Source organism: Sus scrofa, chromosome 15 (assembly GCF_054392235.1).
Source record: "Sus scrofa isolate SSC_HxYL_T2T_F1_AM1 chromosome 15, Sscrofa_HxYL_maternal_Yorkshire_Landrace_v2.0, whole genome shotgun sequence".
In the NCBI taxonomy this organism is placed as follows: domain Eukaryota; kingdom Metazoa; phylum Chordata; class Mammalia; order Artiodactyla; family Suidae; genus Sus; species Sus scrofa.
The window spans coordinates 116,569,454-116,596,712 of NC_139397.1; the positions used below are offsets into that span (position 1 = coordinate 116,569,454).

At 37.2% G+C, this 27,259-nt stretch overlaps 1 protein-coding gene across 35 annotated transcripts in view; it reads left to right on the top strand.

Moving 5' to 3' along the window:
• Positions 1-27,259, top strand: part of PLCL1 (phospholipase C like 1 (inactive)) — a 958,345-nt gene that overhangs the window by 591,332 nt on the left and 339,754 nt on the right. For 2 of the 35 annotated variants that reach the window (XR_014830051.1, XR_014830050.1), the window contains exon 8: positions 9,549-9,609. The exons of 31 other annotated variants lie outside the window; for them this stretch is intronic. The gene's annotated coding sequence lies outside the window, so the exon portion shown is untranslated. Of the gene's footprint in view, positions 1-9,548; positions 9,843-18,249; positions 19,729-27,259 lie in introns of those variants that run through there. 2 more of the 35 variants (XR_014830058.1, XR_014830031.1) reach the window with 2 other exon arrangements.

Consider the following 27,259-nt stretch of genomic DNA (forward strand, 5'->3'; position numbering starts at 1 on the left):
TACTCCATGAAGGGAATATTCTGAAATCCTATGTTCATTGAACTCTACTCTGTGGGAAATAACCACAGGGAACTAGGGTATAGATGATGGGGGGGTGTAGAAGTTGGTAAAAATGACTAAGACACTAGCCTTGGCCCCAAGGAGCTTACAGTCCAGCTGGATGTATGCAGAATAAGAAAAGTACATAAATGAAAGGACTGAGAAGTGGAAGGCTGAGTATAGAGGGTTTGAACATTACAAGAGCCAGTTTTGGGGATCCTTTTCTGGCTTGGTGGGTTAAGAACCCGACATAGTGTCCATGAGGATGCGGACTGATCCCTGGCCTCGCTCAGTGGATTAAGGATCTGGTGTTACTGCAAGGTGCAGCATAGGTCTCAGATGTAGCTTGGATCCTGTGTTGCTGTGGCTGTGGTATAGCCTTCAGCTGCAGCGCCAATTCAACCAGGCCTTAAAAAAAAAAAAAAAAAAAAAAGAGCCAATTTTGAGAATCTCTACTGGAATATGATTTGACAGTTGTTTGGGGATATTTCCTTCTTTTTTGCTTTGTAACCATTTTATTTAGCACATAGAATTCTAGTGGCAATTTTTAGAATGCAAATTTGATGTAAGACATAATGCCAAAAGAATGACTTTAAAAATAAATGGACTTTGGAGTAACTAGAAGTTATTAATGATATACATTTAAAGGGTATAGAAATAGACATGCAGGAAATAAACTGCTTTTTAAGAATTGTTGCTGTAATCATTATTTTCTCTTAGAAATCTTACCATTGGAAAGTAGAATATTCTTAGATTGTTGATGACAAAGTATTACAGAGATCATTTAAGAGTTTCCTCTTAGCCATTTGGTATTTGTTGTCCTACAGGGTAGAGAGGGGCAGGGAACAAACTCTTAGGTCTAGTTTTGGGAAGCATGGAATACTGAAGGGAGCTAAACTATGATTCACAAGCCCTGGGTTTTAGACCTACCTCTCCTAGTTATTTGCCCTTTGTTCTTAATGTCTCTGAGCCTTGTTTTCTTCTTTGATAAAAATGGAATTATTAATCCTGACTTTCTCTATGTCATCACATTACTATCAGGTTAAAATGAAATATACAATTGAAAGTTCTCTGAAAGCTTGTGAAATACTCCATAGATGCAAAGAATTATGATAAAGAAATAGTAACGTGCCAATTTTTCCAGGCATTTTGCCTCTCCTTTTAAAAAAAATAATATATCTTTAATCTATGAATTTATCTTTTGGAATGGTAAACCAGTATTTTTTTGAGCCTGATGCTCTCTGGTTTCTAGTTGTATTCTAGAAGATGCTTGTGTACAAGCAATTCAAGCATCAAGGTTATTATAAAACAGGTATAGCTAGACCTAAAGATATGACATGAGGGAAGCCCTACCATGTGGAAAGGGGAAAATTTCATCCCTTATATCCTTAGAGGAATGTGGGAAGAACAGAGGAAGGTGAGGTAGGATAAGAAAATCATGTGGTAAAGTCTTCATTATCACTAATCTTGAGGGAGGGCAGAGAGCTGCTGCAGAACTACTTAGAAAGACATGAGAAAATTGGAGAACACCAGAACTAATGGTTCAGTTTCCCAAGCTTTCTTCTCAGTGCCATGTGTGATGTGACTTTGACAAATAGAGCTACTGCTCTGGCAGAGGGAGGAGTTGGGATGAGAGTTTTTTTTTTTTTTTTTTTTTTTTTTTTTTTTTTTAGCTTTATTTTTTTTTATTACTCAAATGAATTTATCACATCTATAGTTGTATAATGATCATAACAATCCAATTTCACAGGTTTTCCATCCCACAACCCAAGCACATCCCCCCACCCCCCGAATTGTCTCCTCTGGAGACCATAAGTTTTTCAATGTCTGTGAGTCAGCATCTGTTCTGCAAAAAAGTTCAGTCTGTCCTTTTTTTCAGATTCCACAAGTCAGTGAAAGCATTTGATGTTGGCGTCTCATTGTATGGCTGACTTCACTTAGCATGATAATTTCTAGGTCCATGTTGCTAAAAATGCTGGTATTTCGTTCCTTTTAATGGCTAATATTCCATTGTGTATATGTACCACATCTTCTTGATCCACTCCTCTGTCAATGGACATTTAGGTTGTTTCCATGTTTTGGCTATTGAAAAGAGTGCCACAGTGAACACTGGAGTACATGTCTTTGCAAGTCATGGTTTTCTCTGGATAGATGCCCAGGAGTGGGAGTGCTGGATCAAATGGTAGTTCTATTTTTAGTTTTCTGAGGAATCTCCATACTGTTTTCCACAAATTTATAATCCCACCAACAGTGAAATAAGTGGGATGAGAGTTTTGAAGCTTCTAATCCTGTACATGGTCTTCGGGGGACTGAAATGTAATTGTGTGGCACCCTAGTGAGGATCGGGCAGGAGCAAAAGTCAGGAAGAGGTAGTGGCTTACTCAGCAGTTATCAGCAATGAGTGCCATCCTATGCTGAAAGTCCCAGGAGAACTGGTACTGCATCTAGGATTTCAGGGATGGCTAGGGCTCCTGCATAGACCCAGGAGGGAAAGAAACATTGCAGTTTGAGGACACTGCACAGCATCTTTGGCCTTCTTTGGTCTCTATCATGAGAACACATGACATCCTTGCTCTTGATATGGGTTCCACAGAAGATGGAAGAGAAACATACAAATGTTTATTCATCCAAAAATACTTTCCAAAGGAGGTAATTTAAATTAGAAAATAGAGAAAATTAATGGGCATGTTTTATATTTCTTACCACCTCCTCATCTTACTTCCATCTAACAGGGCAGAGGCTTTTGAGGAAGATAAATCTGTAACAGGAAAAAGAAATCTACATACTTTGAGAAGATATATTTCTCCTCTATATTCATATTTGTTTCATTACATACCATTTCTTGAGGTTTTACATTGTCAGTTGCTCCTTTTTGTTTTTTCCCCACAGATGTTCACAGATGTTTTGCCTTTTCCAGAGCGTCATATAGTTGGAATCATACAGTGTAGACATTACTTCTTAATGAAAGTTTATCTAGCCTTTATTATATATGCCACTGTTTTAAGTGCTTTACAAATGGTAATTAATTTAATCCTCATAATAGCCTATTGAATACCTCTATGGTACCCATTTTTTCAGGTGAGAAAACTGAGGCACAGAAAAGAAAGTTTGCCTAAAAAAAAAAAAAAAAAAAGAGCAGTTGTGCCAACAGTCTAGTTCTGAAAATTTGGCCTCTTCAAGCATTTTTTTTTTTTTTAATCACTGTACTGTGTGTCCTTTTATTCTTCGTGCTTACTCAAACTCTAAGTTTTTAATCCCTTTACATTTAAAGCTCAAAGGTAGATCAATATTAGTATTGGATAGTTTGGATTTATAAATACTCAGAAAACATTGAGTTCTTATGTTGCCTCAAACTCTTAAGCCCCTGTTTGGGGAGGTCAGGTAGTATAGAATATTTGCCCCAAAAGGCCAGATGTCACTTAGTAGTGGTTGTCATAAAATTCACCTATTAAAAGCTATTTATTACATCCTAATAAAAATGCATGTAGAGTAGGTATGTGACTTTTAAGCAGTTTGTGTTTATTTGATGATTTTCCAAGGTTTTCTTTTGATTTTCACTACTTACCTAGAAACTCTCATGAGGTGCATGAAATACATTTTTGTATGTCTCGTAAAGTTAACACTGAATGGCAACAGAAGGCTATTCCTTGTGTGAGGGGGGAGACAAACTTCCTTGTGAAGAAATACATATGCCAAAAATACAAATGTGGAAGAAAGTTGATACATCACCTTAACTTTGTGACTGTATATGGGTAAGAAGATAAAGAATTTGTTTACGTAATTACTTTTATCGTGCTGCATGCAAAATTATATTCAGTTACAAAAGAGTTTAAAAAATTGTTAGGAAATAAACTTGTAAGCTCAGTGCCTGTCTGCTCAGCCAGAGAAAAATGATTTTGCTCACAGATGTGAAAAATGGAGGGCTATTTTGATAGCTATACAACCCTCCATATATGCTTTTCTCAGAATTATCTAAATTGTCTGTTTAGGGAGAAGTCTCACTCTCTAAGTCCAGTCTCTTTCTACTGAAGAACTGTGGTTCATTGTTTGCTCACAAGGCTCTGTAGATGAATGAAGAGTCCACCACACATACCATGGTCAAGTTTTGAAGAAGAAACATTTCTTTCCCTTCAAGGGAGACATCCTATGCACAGCCTCTATTGTAATAGCATAGCTATAAATAAGTGGTGAAATAACATTTGGGTTTATACTTCATTTTAAAGTCTGCTAAAAAATAATACAGGGAGTTCCCATTGTGGCATAGTGGAAATGATTCTGACTGGTATCCATGAGGAAGGGGGTTCGATACCTGGCCTTGCTTAGTGGGTTGGAGATCCTGCATTGCCATGAGTTGTGGCGTAGGTTACAGATGTGGCTCAGATCCCACGTTGCTGTGCCTGTGGTTTAGGCTGGCAGTTGCAGTTCTGGTCTGTCCCCTAGCCTGAGAAACTCCATATGCTGCAAGTTCAGCCTAAAAAGCAAAAAAACAAAAACAAAAACAAAAACAAAAAACCAAACAAACAAAAACAAAAAAAAAATGTACTGATAAATAATACTTACTGTTAAATTTAAATAAACAAAGGTAAATGGACATGAAACCTGGTATTTATAATATTATCGTTAAACAGTATTTTTTTTTTTTTACTTATTTTAGTGTCTGTTAATTAAAAGACATTACTTGGTTGCTAATCCCTAACAACAATAATTATCCCTTTGACTAATAGTAGGCAGATAAGGTTGAGAATGCAATTTTCCCCTTTAACCTGTATTTCCGAGTATCAAAATAAAGGTTAACTAGTCATTTAACAAAGGTTAAACAGTCCATGTTAAATGGTTTTAAAGTGGCAAAATGTGGTATGATATTTAGTCTTTTCAGGGATCTGATTGTGATAGAGAGACCCAGTGGTTCTAATAAGATCAGGACTATTGGTGGTTAAATACCTCATTTTTGCAAAAGGGAGAAATTTCCTTACAAAGGAGTAACAGGCAGATTGTCCTGGGTTTCAACGAGTCTAGACAGATGACAGAGTGGACAGAGATGCACCTCACTGAGACCGAGGACCACAGGACAAGATGATTGCTGGACTTTGCATCCCTTCTGACTGAGGAAACAACAGAGGCTCTATAAACTCGTTAATGAAATCGCCGTGTCAGAGTAACTGTGCCACCCACCTCCCAGCTTGGCCTTACAGACTCAGTGCTTGCATTCACATCATTTGGAAGGATACACTGCTAGGCGAAATCTGCTCTTTAAAACAAATTCCTTTTTTCTCTTGCTTTCTAAAGCATTGAAATGTTGCAATACGTGACCCAAGTGAGAATTTAGAGTATTTTTTTCATACATAAGGTGCTGGGTCGGATCTATAGGAATTCCGATGAGGACAAGACAGGGGCCTTGCCTCCAGTGAATTTATGTCAGGAGAGAAAATAAGATGACTCCTAGCAGTGGGCACAGCATTCATTCATTCATTCATTCAGTAACTATTTCCTGAGCCCCATGATGTGCCTGGTAGCATTCTGGTGGCTGGGAATTCAGAGGTTTAACAAGACCAAGTCCTTGTTTGGAGTTTATGTGTTGTGGAAGCCGTGAGCATGGACCTTGATAAAGACAAAGGGCTGGAATGAATCAAGGGCAGCAAACTTGGAGCTGGCTGAGATCAGGACTATTTTGTGAGTAGAGGATCATTTGAGTTCAGCCAAGGGAATGAGATTCCACAGTGGTCAAAGTGAAGGGAGAATAACACACAGCAGCCCTAGAAAGATAGGTTGGGACCATATTGTTGAATTCCAAACTGAAGACTTTATTATTTTTTTTTTTCCCACTGTACAGCAGGGGGGTCAAGTTACCCTTACATGTATACAATACATTTTTTTTCCCAAACCCTTTGTTCTGTTGCAACATGAGTATCTAGACATAGTTCTCAATGCTACTCAGCAGGATCTCCTTGTAAATCTATTCTAAGTTGTGTCTGATAAGCCCAAGCTCCCGATCCCTCCCACTCCCTCCCTCTCCCATCAGGCAGCCACAAGTCTTTTCTCCAAGTCCATGATTTTCTTCTGTGGAGATGTTCATTTGTGCTGGATATTAGATTCCAGTTATATCATATGGTATTTGTCTTTGTCTTTCTGGCTCATTTCACTCAGTATGAGAGTCTCTAGTTCCATCCATGTTGCTGCAAATGGCATTATGTCATTCTTTTTTACGGCTGAGTAGTATTCCATTGTGTATATATACCACATCTTCCGAATCCAATCATCTCCAACTGAAGACTTTAATAGGCAGTGAATGGCCATTGAAGAATTTTGAACAGGGAGTTTCCTGGTGGCCTAGCAGTTAAGGATCTGACATGTCAGTGCTGTGGCATGGGTTGCTTTGATCCCTGGCCTGGGAACTTCTGCATGCTACCAATGCAGGGAAAAAAAAAAATTTGGAACAGAGTCACAAAGTAAAATGACTTGAGGAGGGTTATTATGGTGATAGTTATTAACATAGAAGGAAGTAATAAAATTGAGGGCAGGGTGGCCGCATAAAGGATTGTTGCAATATTGCAGATGAGTGGTCATCAGGCCTGACTTTATGGAAGCAGAGTGAACAGAAATAAAGATAAAAAGCTAGAGTCTATGGGATGTTTTAAATGATGTGAGGCCTTGAAAATTCTTTGAATTACTGTTTGATGCCCATATTATTGATAGTGTTATTGGCCACTGTATATTCAATCAATATTCTCAATTTCTTTATAACTCATTTGGACTTAGCAGGTATCTTAGCACTTCTCACTCCGGCTCTTCATGTGGTTGTCATAGGCTTCCCCTTGGGAAACAATCAATCATTCTTTGCAGAGTTTGTGTTGCATGTTTGCTCTGTTTTGGAAAAAGATTATACAGTAAAGTTTCTATCATTTAAAAACCTAATTAATCCTTATTATAAACTACTCACTGTTTTCTACTTTTCTGTCTTTTTGCAATGGAAACTTGGGACCTTTAGCTTATTCCTGTGGTGTGAGGGGAAAAAAGCTCCTTTAAATGTACACAGAAAATTTCCTGTGGATGTGAAAGCTGAGGGAGGCTGGGGGTGGGGTTGGGGGTGGAGGAGTGGGAAGAGGGCATGAGATGGCCAGGTGCCTAGTGCTCAGTTTCCCTGAGAGACAGTGGATGTAGGAGGAACAGTGGGTGTAGGAATGGCTATTGGCCACTGGAAGGGGCTGTTCTTGTTTTTTTCTTTTTGTCTGTCTATCTGTTTTGTGTATCTGGTCTTTCTATCTTCTTGCCTTTTTTTTGTTTTGGTTCTATTGTTCTTTCTTCCCTTCCTCCTTTCCTTTCCCCTCCCTCTTTCTCTCTTTCTCCCCTCCTTCCTTAGTATACATCCGGAGTGTAACCATTGTAGACACAAAAATAATTTCTCTAGTCGAAATAGAGCAACAGACAAGTTAAATGAAATTCAAAAGCAGATGTACTCACTGTTCCTCTCTCTGATGTCTTTAGTTTGCTTTTCTTAAGGGTCTCGTAGATATTTCTATCATGTGTTTTAGTAGCTAAACCACAGGCTGTTTTATATACTCTTCTAGTGGCCCCAAACATTTTTGGATCACAGATCCATTTTAGGAAAAGGAGCACTCAAGTTCTGAGCACTCAATAAATGCATGTGTTTTTTATTATATATTATTATATTATTTTAACTAATATGTTTTACATATGTAATATACATAATAAATGTAATACATAACAAAATAATTTTAAATGTAAAATACAAATAATGATTAACAAGATTAGTGTATCATACGTGTACTACTTACCTTTGGTAATGTCTCAAAGCAAACTGTACCTTGATGGCAAGGTGTATCATCAGCAAGAGTGGATATGAATCCATATTTCAAGTAATCTTTTCGAAGATGGCAAAAAATTGATGCTGCATCCTCTCAGATGTTGTTCAACCTTGCTTTTATCCCAAAATGTGGCTGATGAGCTTAGCGAAAGGGAAGAGAAATGGTATCGCTCTATCACTGTCTTTTTTTTGTGTGTGATTTGTTTCTGCTTACTTTGTAGTATCTCCTTTGGTCCACAGTTTCTTTGAGAAAATCTTTTAAGCTATTGTTCTTTTTGTTAAGATTAGTTTCATTAAAATGTGATGCTAAAATCTGTAAAGCTACTTTCTTGAGCCCACATGCACTGCTGTCCACTGTGTTGGGTTGATGGCTAATAAATGGGTGCGGGTTTCTCTGCCAGCCACTCCTGATTTTCCTTTCGAATATTGTGAATACTATGGGGCACACACCTCCCACTAACAGACCAAACACGGGCACAAGTGTCAACTTAAATGTAGATATTGATAAAGCTCTATTTCTTTCTCACTTTTATATGAATAGTAAGTGAAGTAAAATTTCAGTAATAATTTTCCTCTGACATGGGCTTTGTGTTGTTCATCCCCTGATATTTAAGCATCTTTGCTTTGGAGGCTTATGCTTGGAAAACCAGCAAAACCCTCTTTAATCCACCTTACTAGCACATAGTTTGACCACATGAACATGCTAATTCATTAGTTCTAAATGTATTTTATACACTGGTAGACATTCCTTAGATGATTTTGTTTTCCCTGGATTTGATTCCATTTTATAATATAATCAGATTCATTTTTCAAACTTAATTTAAAACACACATACACACACAGACACACACCTTTTCTATGCTGCTCTTCAATCAGTTGTCTACAATAGGTAACATTCTACTTCTACTTCCCTGAAGCTGCCTTTTTCATGTTGGTTGATTTCCTGAATATTTCTTTTTAGTATAAAGACCATCAGTACATAGTTTTAATATATTTTTTAACCTAGGTTACTGTTGATATGAGTTAGAGTATTCATTTCTTCCCAAATGAAGGAATTTGGTTTGTATCTATGAAAATAAACTCAGTTTGGTAAAATATAGGAACTGTAGTAGCAGAGGCTCATAAAAACAAACAAATTAACCAGACAAATATGTACAATTATCTTTGATTCATCAATGTTTACGTAACATAAGTGGATGTAATGGAAACATTTATAGATTCAGATTTCACATGTTACTCAGCTTTGTAATCAGAGGAGAGAAAAAAATTTGCAATGGAAATATCACATTGACCTAGGTTTTCTTAAGGATATGAACCTGGTCTTTAAATGTTCAGAAATTTAATTTCTGAGATAGATAAACTTTTATATTAATTCATATCCAGAATGAAGAAGTTCATTTGCTTGAACATATTATCAAGGGCTTTTAAAAAATCTTGAAATCTAAGTGGATGGATGAGTTGAACATTTACTCCCTAGAAGAATCTTTCTGACTTGTGGTGAAAAGCAGTAACTTAAGTATTAGATCTCTCTTCTTAACTCTCCATTATTTCCTATGTAACTGAAAAAATGATTTTATTCATCAGTGATTTATTTCCCCAGTTTCAAGATAGTAATGATAATTATTCTCACAGTTACAAGAGAAAAATATCCCATAGTCTCACATTTGGCTGTTGTTTTGGTACTTAGGGAGGAACTGTTTACATGTAGGCAGCTGTCTTCAGAGAAAAAAGTAAAGTTGCAAAATGAGGTAAGTAGCCCTTACTTTTATTAAATAAGTTCAGTTTTATGAGGGTTAAGCATCTGGCATTGTCTCTGTGGCAGCACAGTTTCAATCTCTGGCCCAGCTCAGTGGGTTAAGGATTTGGCATTGCTGCAGCTATGATGTAGGTCTCAGCTGCAGCTCGATTCAACCCCTGACCTAGGAACTTCCATATGCTGTGGGTGCAGATAAAAAAAGAAAAAAAAATTAAAAACATAAAATATAGACTTAAGATTTTTGAAGAAAGCAAAATTTTATGTGAATTTAAGTAAGCACAAAAAATATCCTTCATTTGATATTTAGCCAGTTTTAAAACAAGCTAGGCTTTATCTTTTATTTTTTAAAAACAGAATGCCTTTTATTTTATTTTTAAATATTTTTGGCTTTGTCCATGACATGTGGAAGTTCCAGGGCCAGGGTTCAAATCTGTGCTGTAGCAGTGACAACACTGGGTTCTTAACCCACTGATCCACCAGGGAACTCCCAAACAAGCTAGTTTTTAGACTGAAGTTTTAGACTGAAGCATCACTACATCTTGATTACACTGACCTAGTTCTAAAGGTACTTCATACCACTTCCCCATCCATTAGGCAAAGACTATTGAATGCTCCATTACAAAGAATGAACATTTTTAACAGCTTTTCCTTAAATTAACATGACAGGCACTATAGTGCAGTGTTGTTAATCTTTTCCTAAAAGCTTAATGTTGCTATTTAGTTGTTTACTAATAAATCAAAGAAAACAGTCCTTGTCATTTTAACTTAGACAGAGATGGATGAATCTTTAGTATCTTTGGAGATGGAGAGAAGGTCTTACAGGAAAAATTATGATTGTTTTCTTAAAAAAAAAGCACACACACATTGCCATAGGTACTATACCTAAGGAAGATAAAAATAGAAGAAATTATACATGTGAGAACACTTTGTATAGGACAAAGTAGCAGTATAAGTATTATTTATATATCTGCCTATATTTGCATTTATTTATTATTTGATTTTCTTTCTTCCTTGTTGCTTTTTTTTGAAGGTCATTCAGAATAAAGTACTTCTTGATAGTTTTGTAAGTTTTTGTTAGTGTCTTTCTAATCACATTCTTGTATCCATTCCCTCTGGAGCTTTGCTTGTTTATTTCAAATTTACATACAGGCTTATCCTCAGTTTACTTGTTTCTTTGACCTTGATTTAAAAAAAAAATTCGGATTGGGGCTGATAATTTGGTATTGCAGACTACTAGGAAATAAGATGATATGTACCTTTAGGCTAATGACTTATTTTGTTGATTTCTGTATTCCCTCTTGGTACTTTGTGGCTATAGATAGTGAACAAATACTAATGAGTGACAAAGGAAGTGAATGAAGTAAAGAAAGAATAGCCAGGTTTGAAGGTCTGAATTATGAAATGTCACCAAATAGCTAAACTTGGGTTTTCCTTTGCAGTAGCACCCATGTTCTTCATAAAAATTCTTTTTATTTTGGATGGTGACAGGGCTGAAAATACACTATCTTTATCATATCAACCTACTTTTGTGTCAGTTTTGTTTTGGTTTTTGTACTCCAGCTACCGTTTACTCCACAAAAACATACATAACTTTGAAAGACTAGTTACAACAGGGAAACTTGTCCTGAAGACCGTCTATAGTTTGGTTTCTCCTGAAGGAGTTCATACAGTTCTTACAGAGTTAGTACTGGCTGATAAAGTTTTGGCCTGATAATTACATAATAAGCTGGTGCCTTCCCAAGTTATTAAGTTTTTAGAATCATTTTCAAAATTGTGTTTATTGGGTTTTATAAAATGTTAATGTTACTTATGCACTATTCAAAACCTCCAGGAATTCCAGCATTTCTCTCGTATTCAAGGATCAAAAAGATTTAAAAGTAAACATATTGAGCAGAATAAATAATGCCGCAAATGAAGTATTTCCATCACTTTGAGTTGTGTTGTCATCACTATTAATAATTTATTGACGGTCTTTTTACAGGATTAGGTAATTGACAATATTTGGCTAGAGTGATTTTTTTTTTTTTTTTTTTTTTTTTTTTTTTTTTGCAGAGCTGTATAAACTAGTTTAAGAAAGAAAACCATGGATAATGCAGAATAGTTGATCCAATTTATTGGCAAGAAGGTCACAATTAGAAACATTTAAGAGCTTTTGATATATGTTTAAAAACCTCTTTTTTTCAGCTACAAGACTTGGTTGATCCAGGTGAACTCATGGGTGTTCCCTCTCATCTCCTGACTCAGTAACTCTTGGAATAATGTGGGGTTGGGTCAAATGGTAAAGCTTCTTTTCAGGACCCCCAAAGAATTCATTCCCTGTGTCAATGATGTGGTTTTACCCTCTCCTTTAGAAACATCTAGTTTGATTTAAGTTTTCCAGACTCAGAGTGAACAGTTCTAGAATAGGAAGAATGAGGTGTCATGCTGCAAAAATACTGTAGCAGGCAAGAGGGAGGGCCAGTGTGAGTATCCAAGCTCTTGTAGTGAGTGGTAGGAAGAAACCAGGTTTAATGTTTGGGGCCACTAGGAGGACCGTTTAAGCCGAGTAGCTCATTTTGCACCACCATAAAGCATTTCAAGGAAAAATGTTTCTTTCCATAAACTTGGCCCTCTCTCTCCTTTTCTGACTTCTGCTGGTGGTACCCCAGTCTCCTTTTGACCAATGTTAGAAACATCACAGTTTTTCTGGCCTCTCACTTTCTACCTTATCAATGTAGTCAAGTATTTGCCAAGATCTGAAAACTGAATATGTCGTATATCGCTTATGTACTTTCCTTTATTTGGCTATCCCTCATTTTATCTTTCCTTCAATGATTCCCTATATTCCAAAACTCTAACCTCTAAAATGCTCCCAGACTCATCTCCTAAAGCACAAACCCCATTGATGGGCTAAAGGGGTCCAAGCTATGCTTAATCTGACATTCAAGGCCTTCCATGATCGCTGGACCAAGATCCTCATCTCAGGTATTTACTGTTACTCCTTCATGTTGCTTTCCACTCTACTAAGTTGGAATTTAAGCATTGTTCAAACAATCCCAACATTCTCCACTTCATTTGGGGAGTTTTTTTCAGTCTTTTTATTTGTCAACTTGTTATTTGTTTGAAGTACCATACATTCTTCAGAATTGATTTCAAAAGTTCCCTTTTCCCTGGTGCTTATCTGACTACTTTAGCTTACATAACTGATCTTTCTCTTTTAAACGTCAATGACACAATTTTTACGGCATTTATCAGATTCTGGTTTTTACCAGCCCATCATTTTTATCCACAATTTGATCTCAAACAGGAATGCTATTTGATTCATGTCAAATAAATGAACAAATGGATGATGTATCCATGAATAGATTTCCTTGTGAGATCATTTTAGAGTGGTAGAAAAAAAGGGAATTATTTTGTTTAAATTTTTGTAATTTTCTAAGGCCGTAGTAACACAGTCAATCAATAGGAAGAGATTTTAACACACAGTACGTAGTGTCAGAAAAATGATCCACAGCAGTTTAACGTCTTGTCTGGCTCATCTCTCAATTTCAAAGGCCCTTCTAAGACTTGTGCTGAAACCTATTTGTGATGCTTTTCATCTTTATTTGCCACCGAATTACTACAATTAAAGCATTAATCCTTTGTTAGGTTGGTCTTAGTTTAGATTTTCTGTTTTGGATATTTCATTGTGAATTTTGTCTAAATGTTGTCCTTGATTCCAGAATGGGCCAGAAAACATTTTTCAGCTTTGTTTATGAAAAAATTTTATTCTAAATACGATTTCAAGAGGTAAAGATGAGGAAATGGCATTTCAGCCTGACAGAACGATTTGAGCAAATATTAGACAAAGTAAAAAATGTTAGAGTCACGTGAAAATTAAATTAAGTTCTGTTTGCTTGCCGCAGATAAGATGGCAAAAACATAGGAATTCAAGACTAGGATATTGAGAATCTCAATTCTAACTTTTAAAAGCTTAGAGGTATAGGAGTTCCCTGGTGGCCTTGTGGGTTAAGGATCTAGCATCATCACTGCTATGGTTTGGGCCACTGGTGTGGTACAGGTTGGATCCCTGGCCTGAGAACTTATGCATTCCATAGGCGCAGCCAAAAAAAAAATTTTTTTTTTAAATAAAATTAAAAAAAAAGAAAGCTGAGAACTATAGATGCCTGGGATCCTTGGGAGGTTTACCATCTGGGAAATGAACAACATACCTTTATTTTCAGGTATACACGTGATGGGAGTGTAAAGGGTAGACTGGACATATGAAACACTAGAGATAAGAAAACAAAATAAAAATCTCTTGTGATAGAGTAGGTAAGAGGCCCTAAATTGGATAAATAGGAAGGCTGGGATTTTGGAGTGGTGGCAGAAGATGACTCATATGAGTGTTTTATCCTCAAAGTGTTGACAAATCTTGATGTTTCCAGCGTGGGTGATAGCTGCTGTGGGAAACCCAGGGGGATCAGAGGGTAGGAAGCTGTGAGAATGGATCCCGTTTCTGGCCCATTGAATCTGAATTCACTTCAGATTATGGAATTTTTATGTAGAGAATCAAAAATTCAGACAGAGAATTCAAGAGCTAAGGAGCTATCCATTCAGATTTAAATGTCACAGCATAGCTCTGACTGTTGAAACCCAGACAAAAGCTAAAAGCAGCCGAAGGACTTGTAGAATAGGAAAGGAAGGAACATGATCGTCCTCTACAAATAGGTTAAGGAAGAAGGATGGAAGGAATGATGGAGACTGAGAAGAACTACACAGGGCTTACGGAAAGGGCGGGCTAGAATTTGCCTTTGCCAGATGGAGTAGGAGCCAGGTTGCAGAGTGAGTGGCAGAGTCAGGACAGGGCTTACGGAAAGGGCGGGCTAGAATTTGCCTTTGCCAGATGGAGTAGGAGCCAGGTTGCAGAGTGAGTGGCAGAGTCAGGAGGAATGTATGCCTTGCTCTTTCCTGTGGATGACTCATGATTAAGCATTCAACTTGTCTCCACATATGTGAAAATTGTTAAATATTCTCCTTCAGCTGGGCTCATTTAGGCAAAAATGAGTCACTTTCCTTTTGTTCAACCTAATGAAGCCAAATCTTGAAAACCTTTAAAAGTTTTTTTTTTTTGAGACTCTTTAAAATATTGTCTCCAACCTTTCACCTCTAATTTCACACGTGATCCCATTATATATTAAAGAGGACCTGATTAGCTAAAGAAGATCATGAGGCCATTTTTCCTTGATTTGCCACTAGTTATAAGACTCTAGTACAGTGTTTACTTTACAACCTGCAGCATTGCTGGTATTCACCTAACTTTCTTTTGAGCTTTTCTTGCAGTGTAATTAATACCTGCCACAGATTCCCTTTGCAAGTACACATCAAGCATGGAAAATTGTTTGCAATGGCTCCTGAAAATGAGTTTAGTCTTAATCAACTTAATAGCATTTTTAATGTGGCGTAGGATAACCTAAATGTGTACCTATAAAACCATCTAGTTTAGAGATGGATTAGTCATCAAACTGGTCAAGTTAACAAGAAATGCAATTAAGGCTAACTTGGTCACTTCTTATTCAGACTTTCCATCTGTGGGCCTATGAATTGTAAAAGAAAAGGCCAAATAAGCTTGAATTCCCACTATTTTTATTCAATCATTTAGAATAGCTTATTATTTTCTGGTATATGCTTGTCTGTGTGCATTTGTGTGTTTTGCTATATATGTGCTTGGGTTTTAGAGCATTTTTCGTACCTTCTATCATATAATTTTCATTCTGTATAAGTTTTCTTCCCTTCATCATAAACTGTCTTAGGCTAGATCAGTGTTTTGCTTTCCCTTTTGTCTCTAGAGCACTCAGCTTTATGCTTTGTTTCAACAACATTCTTTTTTTAAATAAAAAAAAATTTAAAGTACAGTTGACTCACAATGTTGTGCCAACTTCTGCTGTACAGCAAAGTGACCCAGTCATTTATACACACACACACACATTGTTTTTCTCATGTCATTCCCCATCATGGTCTATCCTACAAGATTGCACACAGTTCCCTGTGCTGTATAGTAGGACCTCATTATCTATCCATTCTAAATGTAATAGTTTGCATCTACTAACCCCAAACTCTCAGTCCATCCCACTCCCTCCCCCTTGGTAACCACAAATCTGTTCTCCATGTCTGAGTCTGTTTCTGTTTTGTATAGGTTCATTTTGTGCCGTATTTTAGATTCCACATATAAGTGATATCATATGGTGTTTATCTTTCTCTTTCTGACCTACTTCACTTAGTATGAGAAATTCTGGTTGCATCCATGTTCCTGCAGATGGCATTATTTTGCTCTTTTTTATGGCTGAGTTATATTCCGTTGTATATGTGTTCCACATCTCCTTTTTTTTCCTTTTTCCTTTTCTATGGCTGCACCTGCAGCATATGGAAGTTCATAAAAATTATGAAAAAATTAAGTATTTTTGTCTATAGGATTAGGTTTATACTTAAGTATACATAGTCATAAAATTTTAGGATGTGAGGGATTGTGAAAGCCAACTTAAGTAAAAAGGACTTAGAATAAGACGTAATTTCTTAGTTCTAGATCTCAAGCAATATCTTGGCAGGAGAGCTATATATATGCAGTAAAGAATGGACCTTAGTTTGAATTCTTTTCCAGCGGTGTCACTATGGACAAGTCATATTCTCATCTGTGGAAAGGAGGTTGCACCTGCTGATCTACTGCCTGGTTGGTTGTGAATGTTAAATGATTAAACAAGGTAACATAAAAAGTAACATAATGTTTGGAAGTTCCCATTGTGGCTCAATAGTAATGAGCGTGACTAGTATCCATGAAGATACGGGTTCGATTCCTGGCCTCACTCAGTGGGTTAAGGATATGACATTGCTATGAGCTGTGGTGTAGGTCACAGATATGTCTCTGATCCCACGTTGCTATGGCTGTGGTGTAGTCTGGCAGCTGTAGCTCTGATTCAGTTCCTAGCATGGGAACTTCTATATGCCACAGATGTGGTCCTAAAAAGCAAAAAAAAAGTAGTAACATAATATTAGTTCTTATTCTCCCCCGCTTCCTTTCCCCAAGAACAAGTAATTTGAAAATTATGAAATAAGCTGGGTCGATTCAGATAATTAAAAGAGGCATTTTTCTTTTATTTATTTGTTTTGTTGTTTAATTTTATTGAAGTATAGTTGATTTACTACGTTGTGTTAATTTCTGCTATACAGCAAAGTGACTCAGTTACACAGATATATATATATTCTTTTTCATATTTTTTTTCCCATTATGGTTTATCACAGGATATTGAATATAGTTCTTTGTGCTATACTGTAGGACTTTGTTGTTTATCCATCCTATAAAACGAGGCATTTTTCTTAAACATTGATACTGATTTCTTTTTGGTACTAGTGTTGTACTTTTTATCAGAAGTCAGATTTCTGAATCTTACTTGCCTTTTGCCTATATACTAACTTGCTTTCTGTTTTGTACTATAGAAAAAAAAATTGTTTATGAAAAAAGTTGGTTTTGAAAATTGTGATTAAGTAAATAGACATGCTTTAGTTATGATGGAATATAGAAATTGATCATTTTTCTTATTTCTTTTGTATAAAATTCAGGATGATCCTAGGTCAGCACTATAGGGTTCTTCCTAATGTACTGCCATTAATACTGATTACTAAGCCGTTTTCTTTACTGGCTTCCTCATCTAGTTCCATATGGAACTGTAAATACTATATCCGTTTTAGTGACATTAACTTTTAAGTAGTGTAGATTATGGTTTTGTAAAATATTAATTTTCATCTTACAACAATCCAAATTTTATCATTCTAATTTAAACACAAACATCATCTTATTACATTTATTTCCAGAAGTGATCAGAAGTACCCTTTTTCCTTATGATTTTAAATTCATATGGCTGTCAGTATATAACAGGTGGCAGTAGAGAAAACAGCTATCCTAAATTTATTATTTTCACCATATATTTAATATTTGGAAATGAATTACTTTTTATGTAAAGGGAAAAAAGAACAAAGTCTGGTACAGATTAGAAAAATAGAGGATGATATGAATAATTAACATATGGTTTCAGAAGAGATCTTCATTAATCATTAGCAACTGTTATAAATATTTTAGATTTTTATTAAAAATCTAATGCCAAACATTTTATAATTTGCGTGTTGAGCGAGAGAGTGGTTCTTGGGAAGTGTTTCATAAAATAAATTCAGAGTCAGCTGGAATTTCAGAGCTGAACTTATAAACTCAAGTTTTGTTCACTTGATCAATAATTGAATGTATTCTATAAATTACTGCCACAAATAAGAATAAATATCATTTCTGAAAACTTGGTTTGATTTTTGTTCCAAATAAGCTGTAAGCTTCATGCAAAATATAGAAAAATAGGATACATGGAAATTTTTGCTTCAAAAGTTATCTGAAAACTTTTAAAATGGTTTATTTAACTTTGGTTTATTTAAATACTTTATTATGAAGCATTTTTATGATAAGGTTATTATGAAATAAGTCTTTGGAGGATCCAGTTAGAATAAAGCAAAATCTCGACATGTTCTTTATTGGCGGGCTTCTGCTTTCTCTGACTTCCCTGCACCTTGTATCAGCCATGGTGAGCCCCTGTGCTTGCCCTGAACAGTTGTGCTTTCTCTTCCCTCTCCTTTGCAGATGTGGTCCCTCTGGCCAAAATTGTCCCCCTCCTACCTGCCACTCTGCCTGCCATTGCCTGCTTGAAATCCTATTCTCCTTCAGTGTCAGCAGAGGTTATTTCCTCCGCAAGTCTCCAGAGGCCCAGCCCCAGCTAGGAGTCCTGCCTCTGCCTTCTCAAAGCACTGCTTCTCTGCTGTCACAACTCTTGTGCCTGTGCCACAATCCACAGAGGCCTCTCTACATCCGCTTCTGGACCATAAGTGCCTGAGCAAGGACGCCACTACTGCATGGTCATTGCTATCATGGTAGCAAATATAATTAATTAATATACCATTCAAATATAACAAATGAATGAATGAATGAAAAAGAAGAAAATGAGACATCCTTAGCTTAACTGTGTATATGTGTGTGTGTGTGTGTGTATACACACATGTAAAATGCTAACTCCCACCACATTTGTTCCCTGTTACTGAGCTGGATTTTGGCATGGCTAATTTGATTATAACCACCTTTAAGAATATCGCTTGATTTATTTAGTCACAGTTTGGGTGACAGTTGTGAAGATAACTGTGATTGTCAGAATGACATCCACATAACATTGTTTTGGCTATTCCATTTAGATAGATCCAAATCAAGATATACTAATAAAACATATAATTTATCCAGGTTAAGGTTAATACTGATCTCTAAATTATAAATATGAATTCAAGTGGTTTTTAATGAATGACTGGTCATTTTAAAGGAAAAATTTAAATAGAAGAAGTTGGCAGCCAAATGATGTAAATAGTTTGAGTAAGAATTAATTAAAAAAACCCTGTCTCAACATTATCTCCATTTTTATATCAGATTTATGGATGTTTAATTTCACTGAAACCTAAAATGACGTTAGGGTAAATGCCGGAGACTAAACATACCATAAAAAATAGCTAGACTTTCAAAGTCCAAAGTGGCTTTTCTTTCCTTTCTATATTTATCCTTCAACAGTAATAATAAAATAAATGGGAAGAGTTGAACCATGTAATCACTCTTCTGTGGCCCCATTTAAACAACCCTGTCATCAAGGTTTGTCTCGGGCCCAGAAGCAGGCTGCGTGCATCTTCAGGCTGCCAGGCCACCAGTTGGACACTTGAGGTGGCAAGGCCACCAGGCGTGACAGTCAAGTCTAACTTATAAAATCTGCAGCTAGGAATGTACATATATCCTCAGAGACTTCTGTGTTTGTTTAACATTTGGAGACAATTCTTCATCTCACTTTTTTGAATTTCATTTCCCTCTATCTTTGTGCTCCCTTCATCCAGCTCTGCCCTTCTTTCTCTTCTTTGCATTTTTGGCTGCTCTCTTTTTGTTTCTATCCCCCCACCCCCCAACTGCACTGTTGCTCCGTAGTGAATGATGTATCAGTAAAGCCTTAGAGGGTGAACCACTTGCTGTCCATGAGCTGTAGAGCTGACAAAGCCTACAACCAAGGAATTTCAGAAGAGTGTCAGAAAAAAGAAATAAGCCTATTCAAATGATAAATGATCGCATCGATTACTTCTTCACACTAGCTCCCACCTGTGTGCTTTGTTCAGAGAAACTGCTCTTTGAATCAAGAGAGACTGGGGCTGGACCAGCTACTGCAGGTGATGGGGTGGTCAGGGTATGGGTGGGTGGGGGGGACACTCCAGTGGTGCTGCTACCTGGAACCTGGCTTTGGGCCCTGCATCAGGCCTGTGAGGCAGTACAAGTGAGGGAGAGGAGAGGCATTGTGATGTTGCTCACATGTCCGTGCCTGGGGAAGGCTACAGTGAGAATGGCCCCCTATGGCTTTGTTCTAGATCCAGAGTTGGGAGGGAAAGCCACACAATGCATTTCACCCTCCTTCTTTCTTTCTCAGTTGCCATGGCCCACCCCAACCCAGGGCATCTGCTTCTGCTACAGAGCACCAGGAAGTCTCAAGGGAATCTCTTCTTGGGGCTGTGAACTCTGTCCCTGCCTGTCTGGCATAACAAAGGGGGCAACCTATTGCCTTGCCCAGAATTCCTCACACCCACGATGTTGTGTCCTATTTATTGCATGCTATGATATATTCTAGCTAAGTCGATTCTGACATCTTAGCTGAAAGCAGAGAGTGTTGGAGTTGTAGGGGGCACAAAAAGAGGAGGATAGGAAAGAGGGGAAGGAAGGGAGAAGGATGAAGAGAAGAAGAAAGAAAAGGAGAGACAGGGAGAAGGAGAGCACAATCTTAATGTCAGGGAGATAACAACACATTTTCTATTTCCTCATTAAAGAAACCTAAGTATGTCTAAGTATGTATATAATCCTCTTAAAAGCGGTTCTTAAACATTTTATTTCTTCATTGATCCCCTTGATGAAAGAATAGCATACAATTAGAGCAGACAGCTATTGAAACAATAACTTAATTTTCCTCAAAGAGGGCAGGTACAGCCAGGAAAACTCAAGTGGCTCAAGTTTTGCTCATAAGCATTCCATTCTCTGTTTTGACATTGAGCCTAATTCTTAGCCTGATTCTAGTACTCTTTGTCAGGGAGAAAATGCATTTTAATTTTGTTCAGTTGAAAAACTATTAATCTGTTTGATATATATATATGTGTATATATATATATATATATATATATATATATACACACACACACATACACACACACAAATGTGTATGGGTGTGTGTGTGTAATGGTGGCTGTGATGCATGCATTCATCATTCTGTACAATGCTTTATGTGCTCTTTTTTTCTTCTTCCATCTTCAAGGTTTTATCATAGACAGCTTCTCACTGCTTCTGTGTTGAGTCCTTCTGTTTCCCTCTGGCTCCTCATGGATTGGAGATAAAGATGACACAGGGAAGGGTTGTTCTGGCTGGGCCTATATAAGTGCTAAAATTTGTTTTTAATTCTTCCAGTTGAGGTCTGAACATGGTTGGGAAATAAGCTTGTGTGTGACAAATGAAATAGATATGTATTTCCACTGAAAACTTCACCAGATGGGATGAGGTTGAAAAATTCTGAGGTTCTCTTCATGCATCTCCATCACCAGCCCCTAGAAATGGGACTGTTTTAGAGACACAGGCCATTTGCCTGGACTCTTCTAAAGTGGACAGTCACTGTGGTGCATTGAGTGTGAAAGCATTACCAAGTCTACCTATGACTATTTTTGTGTGTTTACAATAAGCATGGCCACAAGCAGAAAATTCATATAAACATGATACACATAGATTGGATTCTACTGTATAAAAACTCTTGCAGACTGAGCTAAATAAAGTAAAGTGGAAAAGACAGTATGTTTTGTATAATAAAGTCTAGGGCAATATGCTGCCACACAACAGCATTCAAGTGATGCCACTCATCACTGCCATTACTCTGCCAGCGGCCAAAAGGAGCAGCTGCTTTGGCAACTGACCTATGACAAAGCATATTCTAGAATTTCTCTTGGATCTTGTTAAAGAAATTGAATCAAGGACATCTTCTCTAAAAGACTGAGAGAGATTTCACCATGCTTCATGTCCCTCCTGATCTTGGTCACTGCTTTTCAGTCCCAGCTCCATGATCACCCAGGTGTCAACGTCACACTGCCTTGTCTATTCCTCCTCTGACTTCATCCAAACCCCAGCCCCTAGACTCTTCCAGTTTGTCTATCGAACATCCCCTTCTGTGTCCAGTGACGTCCCATAACTCCTCAACCTTTACTCAGAACAGAACTCTATCTTCTTGCCTTAACTGAAAACTGGATGTCCCATTTTCTCTGCAGCCCCTCTCAAGCATGTGCTCAGGCTCACTAGGTGATAAAACTGTCCCTCTCCTTCCACATAGCCTTTAATTAGCCTCATTCCTGCACAACCCATTGTCGCTCTGAACTTCATGTTCTGGTCCTCTGCCAAATTCCCACCACCTTCCCTCACAAATCTACCACCATTCTTGATGGTTTACCTTATTTACTAAAGTTTCATGTCTTACTCCAATACTGACCATTTTGTTGGGCTACTTAAACATTCATGGGGTGATTATGACAACTTCTTAGTACTGTTACTTTCTCATGGCTCCTTGGTAAAGGAAAGGCCAGTTCTTGGACTCTGAGTTTCTTGACAGCCTCCCTTCCTATGACTTTTCCTCTTCAGCCATTGCTCTCACTGTTGGACCATGGACTTCATCATCAAATCTGCAGTACTTCCTAATTATTGGTTTTAAAACTTTTTCTTGAATACCAACATCTCTGCTTCTCCTCATTTGCTCAGCCACTCACTCTGCAGCAATTCTTTGTCCTCTTTGAGGCTTCCAATGCATTGCCTATATTATTTCAACTTCTCTCTGTTTTCATGGTGCACCATTTTGATCACTCTTCTGACTTGTGCTCAACCCCTGGTCCATCTTTTTTTCCCCACCACACTTATAATGAAAAACTTACACACTCCTCGATTTCTAGGTGCCTGAATCTGAGCAGCAGAATAATAAAGGGAAAAACATCATGCAACTGGGACTAATTTTTATTCTCAGTTTATCATCACGAATATGAAGCCCCAACCCTAATCTCTCTCCCATACCCCAAGATGACTCTTTTATTTCTGCCCTCCAAGTTTGTGCACTCACACCTCCAGATGTTCAGATGTTTACCTAGTACCGTTCCTCTCAGGAGTAGTTTCTTTCATTTCTCTCTATGAAAGGAAAAAAAAAAAAGCCATCTTGCTAGAATGCCTCCTAAATTTACAGTAAATTTACAAATCTTATATCTACATCTGTGTTCTTTTTCTCTATTAAAATGGAGGAGATGGCCCTCTACCTATCAAAGGTAAATTGTTCCACTTGTCCTGTAGGACAAGCTCCCCTCACCTTTTCAAATACTTCCCTTCTTCAATTATGCCCTGTCACTTTCCCTCATCAACCATTTTCCCCTCTATAGTGAATCATTCCTTTATTTATTCAAACATGCTCTAGAATTTTATGTCTGAAAGCCCCCTCCAATCCCACTAAAATGAACCAGCAGACTTTCTTCAGTACTCTCACACCATGTAGTCACTACCTCATTTCCTGAATATGAACCTCTCAGCTGCTGCTTTCCCACTTCCCCATTACTTTTCAAATTGAATATGGCATTTCCCTCTACCACACTCAAGATCAGAGTAACTTTTGTGGTGGCAAATCAATCAAAAACATTTAATTTTCTATCTTCATTCTATTCAAACTTTTAGAAGCATTTGACTGAGTTGAGAAACACTCACCTTTCTTGATTTCACTGATGCTGCCGTCTTTCTCTTACTTCCCTGGTCCCTCTGTTTCAGTTTCCTCTGCCAACTGACTAATACACATTGGGGCTCCATTGGGTTTGCCATTCTCTTGGGAAGTTTATCCCTTTCATGACTTTAAATCTTTAAATACCATCCATATGCCTATGCCCCATAAGTTTCCATCTCCAGCCTAGATAATCAACTTCAGACCCACGTCTTCCTCACATCTACTGGGATAATTCATGAACATCTCGGACAAATTTATTTTTAAACTTCTTGAACACCAAAATCTTTTTTATTGCAGGGTCTGTGTCCATGTTTACCCTTATGCCAAGATTGCCTGACCTTTCCTGCTTTAATCTCTCTGAATAGAACTGACCTCTAATCCCTCAGAACTGACCCTACATTGTCAAGGTCTTGGTTTAAATGTCAACCTCTTGGAGAAATGATGATAATTTATACTTATTTACTCTTGAAAAGTGTATGTACCTAATTTGACATCTTCCTCATTGAATCGTAAGTACCATGAGGTCAAACATGTCTCTCTTGCTCACTGTTGAGCCTCCAGTGCCTAGCACAGTTCCTGGCAGATAGTAGTTGCTAAATGAAGTCTGTACCAAATTCAGTTTAAGATAAGTAGAATGTTTTATTTCTTCTCTCCACTTTATTGTATAATATTAAGTAAAAATATTCCCTATTAAATACACACATACACACACTCAAAAGAGATTCCTTACATTTTTCTTTGGATAATGGTAATCTCTAATTATACATGCTTATACATACCTTCATTTAGGGTAAAAAAAAACTATTTAGAAATAACATTTAATGAACAAGCAGATGTGGTGACACTGGGTCATTAAAATAATTTTATGCATATGCCCCACTTGCTAAGAACCCTAAGATCCATGGGATACTTTTATTAATAGACATGGAAGGAAAAAAGACCATAATTGTGGGGGTAAAAGCTTAGAAAGAGTGATAAGAATAATAACCAAGTAATTATACTTCTCTTACCTGACACTTAGCGAGGACCCACTGTATTTATTCCAGAACGCTTTCTGGACTCTGCGACTGTATGCCGACTGTGACATGGTCTTTGATCTCATTCTAGTAGAGAGACCTGTATATCAACAGGTAATTTTAATGCAGTGTAGTAAGTGCTATAGAAGAGTACTGTATCAGGTGTTTTACTACATAAAGAAGCCAGGGGAGGCCCCACAGACAAGACTTTTGGACTGCTGTTTAAGAATGAGTAAGGGTTGGAAGGAAGAGAAGGTGGAAAAGAAAGAGGAGGGCATTCCTAGGAGAGGATTAGAGGCATGGAGATGGGAAACTGCGTGGCATGTGACAAGACTGATCACAGGGGTTAGAACAGAGGGGACTGGGGCGAGGGGAGTGGCGAAGAATGGTACCTTTATCCTACCTGCACTGACATTTCTGTAAAAAATGGTGAGGACTTGGTGTGCTCCATCAGTAACTGAGAAGGTTGTAAAACATGAAAACTTCATTCCATGCAAGTTATCTCTGTTATATTTTACTTCAATGGTATGTTTTAAGAATTCATAGTCTCAATAATGTTATTATAAAACTGTTTAAATAACCAGCCTGAGCATTTCCTGCCATTTTTCTTTAAGAACAGAGGTCATTTAGTCCATTCAAACATGGTGGTCTTTTATCTCTATATTTCTGCATCTTTAGATGATTTAGGGCCTAAATTTTAGGCTATCAATTTCAAGATCGTTTAAAGATTAAATTGAAGAAGTTTGACTTATTAGAGCGCCTGCCCATGCCTAGTTTTTTATATAGTAGGGTGGGTGGTCATCTGTGTTACATGATGCGGAGATTCCAGGAATGCCTTCTTGCTCAATTTTTTGGCAACCAATGAGTCACAGTGATAAACCTGCCATACTAGAATTTCCTTAGAGTAAAAATACTGTCCCTCCAAACTCAGTTTCTTTATGTTTCTTTTCTCTTTCTTTTTAAGGTACAAATGGTTTTCTAACTTTCACATTCCAAGGACATTCTTAAATTGTCATCTTACTTGACTTCTGCCAAATTTGAGACTCTGAGTACATCATTTTTCTTCAGTTTTTTTTTTTTCAGTTTTTATATTCTCTAAATAGTCTTGGATTCCTTCAAACTCATGCTTAGAAGATATAAACCAGGGTTTAGAAAATGATTTTTATTTAATTCCACTCATTTTACTGTGTTGCCTCACTGCAATCTTCTGTTTGATGTCCCTAAGACATAGTGGTTCCACTTAACTTTTTCAGGGGGTCCCCATTCTCTCTTCTGCCTGGGTGCCAGAGGGCTTCTATCCTGGCTGAATGGGATGGCAAATGGGGGTCTGAGGTTTAAGGTCTCCTTCTTCCAAGTTTCAATGAGTCTTTGTTTTTGTAGCCATTTTTCCTCTTTTCGAACTTAGTTGCTCTGCCATACAGCCTTCCCAGGTTTTAATAGTGCAGGTCCATTCTTTCCTCATTGGCTTCTTCTCCTTTGACTCTTAAATCCCATTCAGCTTTCTTAAGTCAACAACCAGTTGCTGAACTTCTTTTTGTTTGTCATAATATGATCAGTATCGTCTGCTGTTATTGCCTCTTCCATTCTTTGGATCTTCTAAGACTTTAGTGGTTTTATTCATTTTCATAGGGTTTTGGGAAGGAACTAAGATTTATGTCTGGCTTTAGGCTGCCGTGTTTAGTTGAAGATCTTCAAGACTGTTTGTCTAAAATACAAAGATGATCGTATTAATCCACTGTTTAATTCTTGAAACAGCCTTGCCTGCATACAGAGTAAAATCTGACCTCCTACTGGATGCTTTCCAAAACGCTTCTGGCTCTTGCCCCTTATTTACTTATATTTCAGGAATGTCCTTTGCCTCCTTCACTTCAGGTCCTCTTATAGGAGTCAGTTCAGGTATAACTGTGTTCTAATATTGTCTGCTTGAAAGGTACAGAGAAGTAGGAGAACGACAGTGAATAAGCTTTTTAACACACATTGAATAAGCTGTTAATACACATTTTAACACACATTGTAGGACAAAGAAAGACTTTGGAAACCTCTTGATATATTAATGAAAGCACGAGCCAATGCAGAACTTGTAGAAGAGGATTTTCAGGAGAGAAAAGAGGCCTAAGATACTTATCAGAACCTGTAAGAAGCTCTAGGATCAGGTACAACAGATATAATTTTGGAGACAAGAGAAGATGCTAGCTTAAAAATGATTATAATCATCTCATTGTTTACTTACACTGCTTTAAGTTTGACCAGTTTTTGCTTCAGGTTTTTTGAAGCACTAATGTTAGGTGCACAAGTATTTAGGATTGTCGTGTTATTTGATTAAATAAATTGTTACGAAATGACCTCCTTTATCCCTGGTGTTATCCTTACTCAGAAATAGACTTGTCTGATTAAATTAGGCACTCTAGCCTTTTTTCATCACTGTCCACATGGTATATCTCTATCCATCTTTACACTTTTAAAGTATATGTATCTTTATTTTTATGCATTTAATTTTTAAATTGAAATATAGTTGACATACAATGTTGTGTTTCAGGTATACTACATATTAATTTGATATTTGCATAAATAGTGAAATTATTGCCATAAGTCATAACCATCTGTCCCCATACAAAGTTACGACAGTATCATTGACTGTATTCCTTATGCTGTGTATTGTATCCCCATGGCTTATTTATTTTATAACTAGAAGTTTATGCCTCTTAATCTCTTTTACCTATTTTGCCCCACTCCAATACCCACCCCTCTGGCAATCAACCATTTGTTCTTTGTGTCTCTGAGTCTGTTTTTG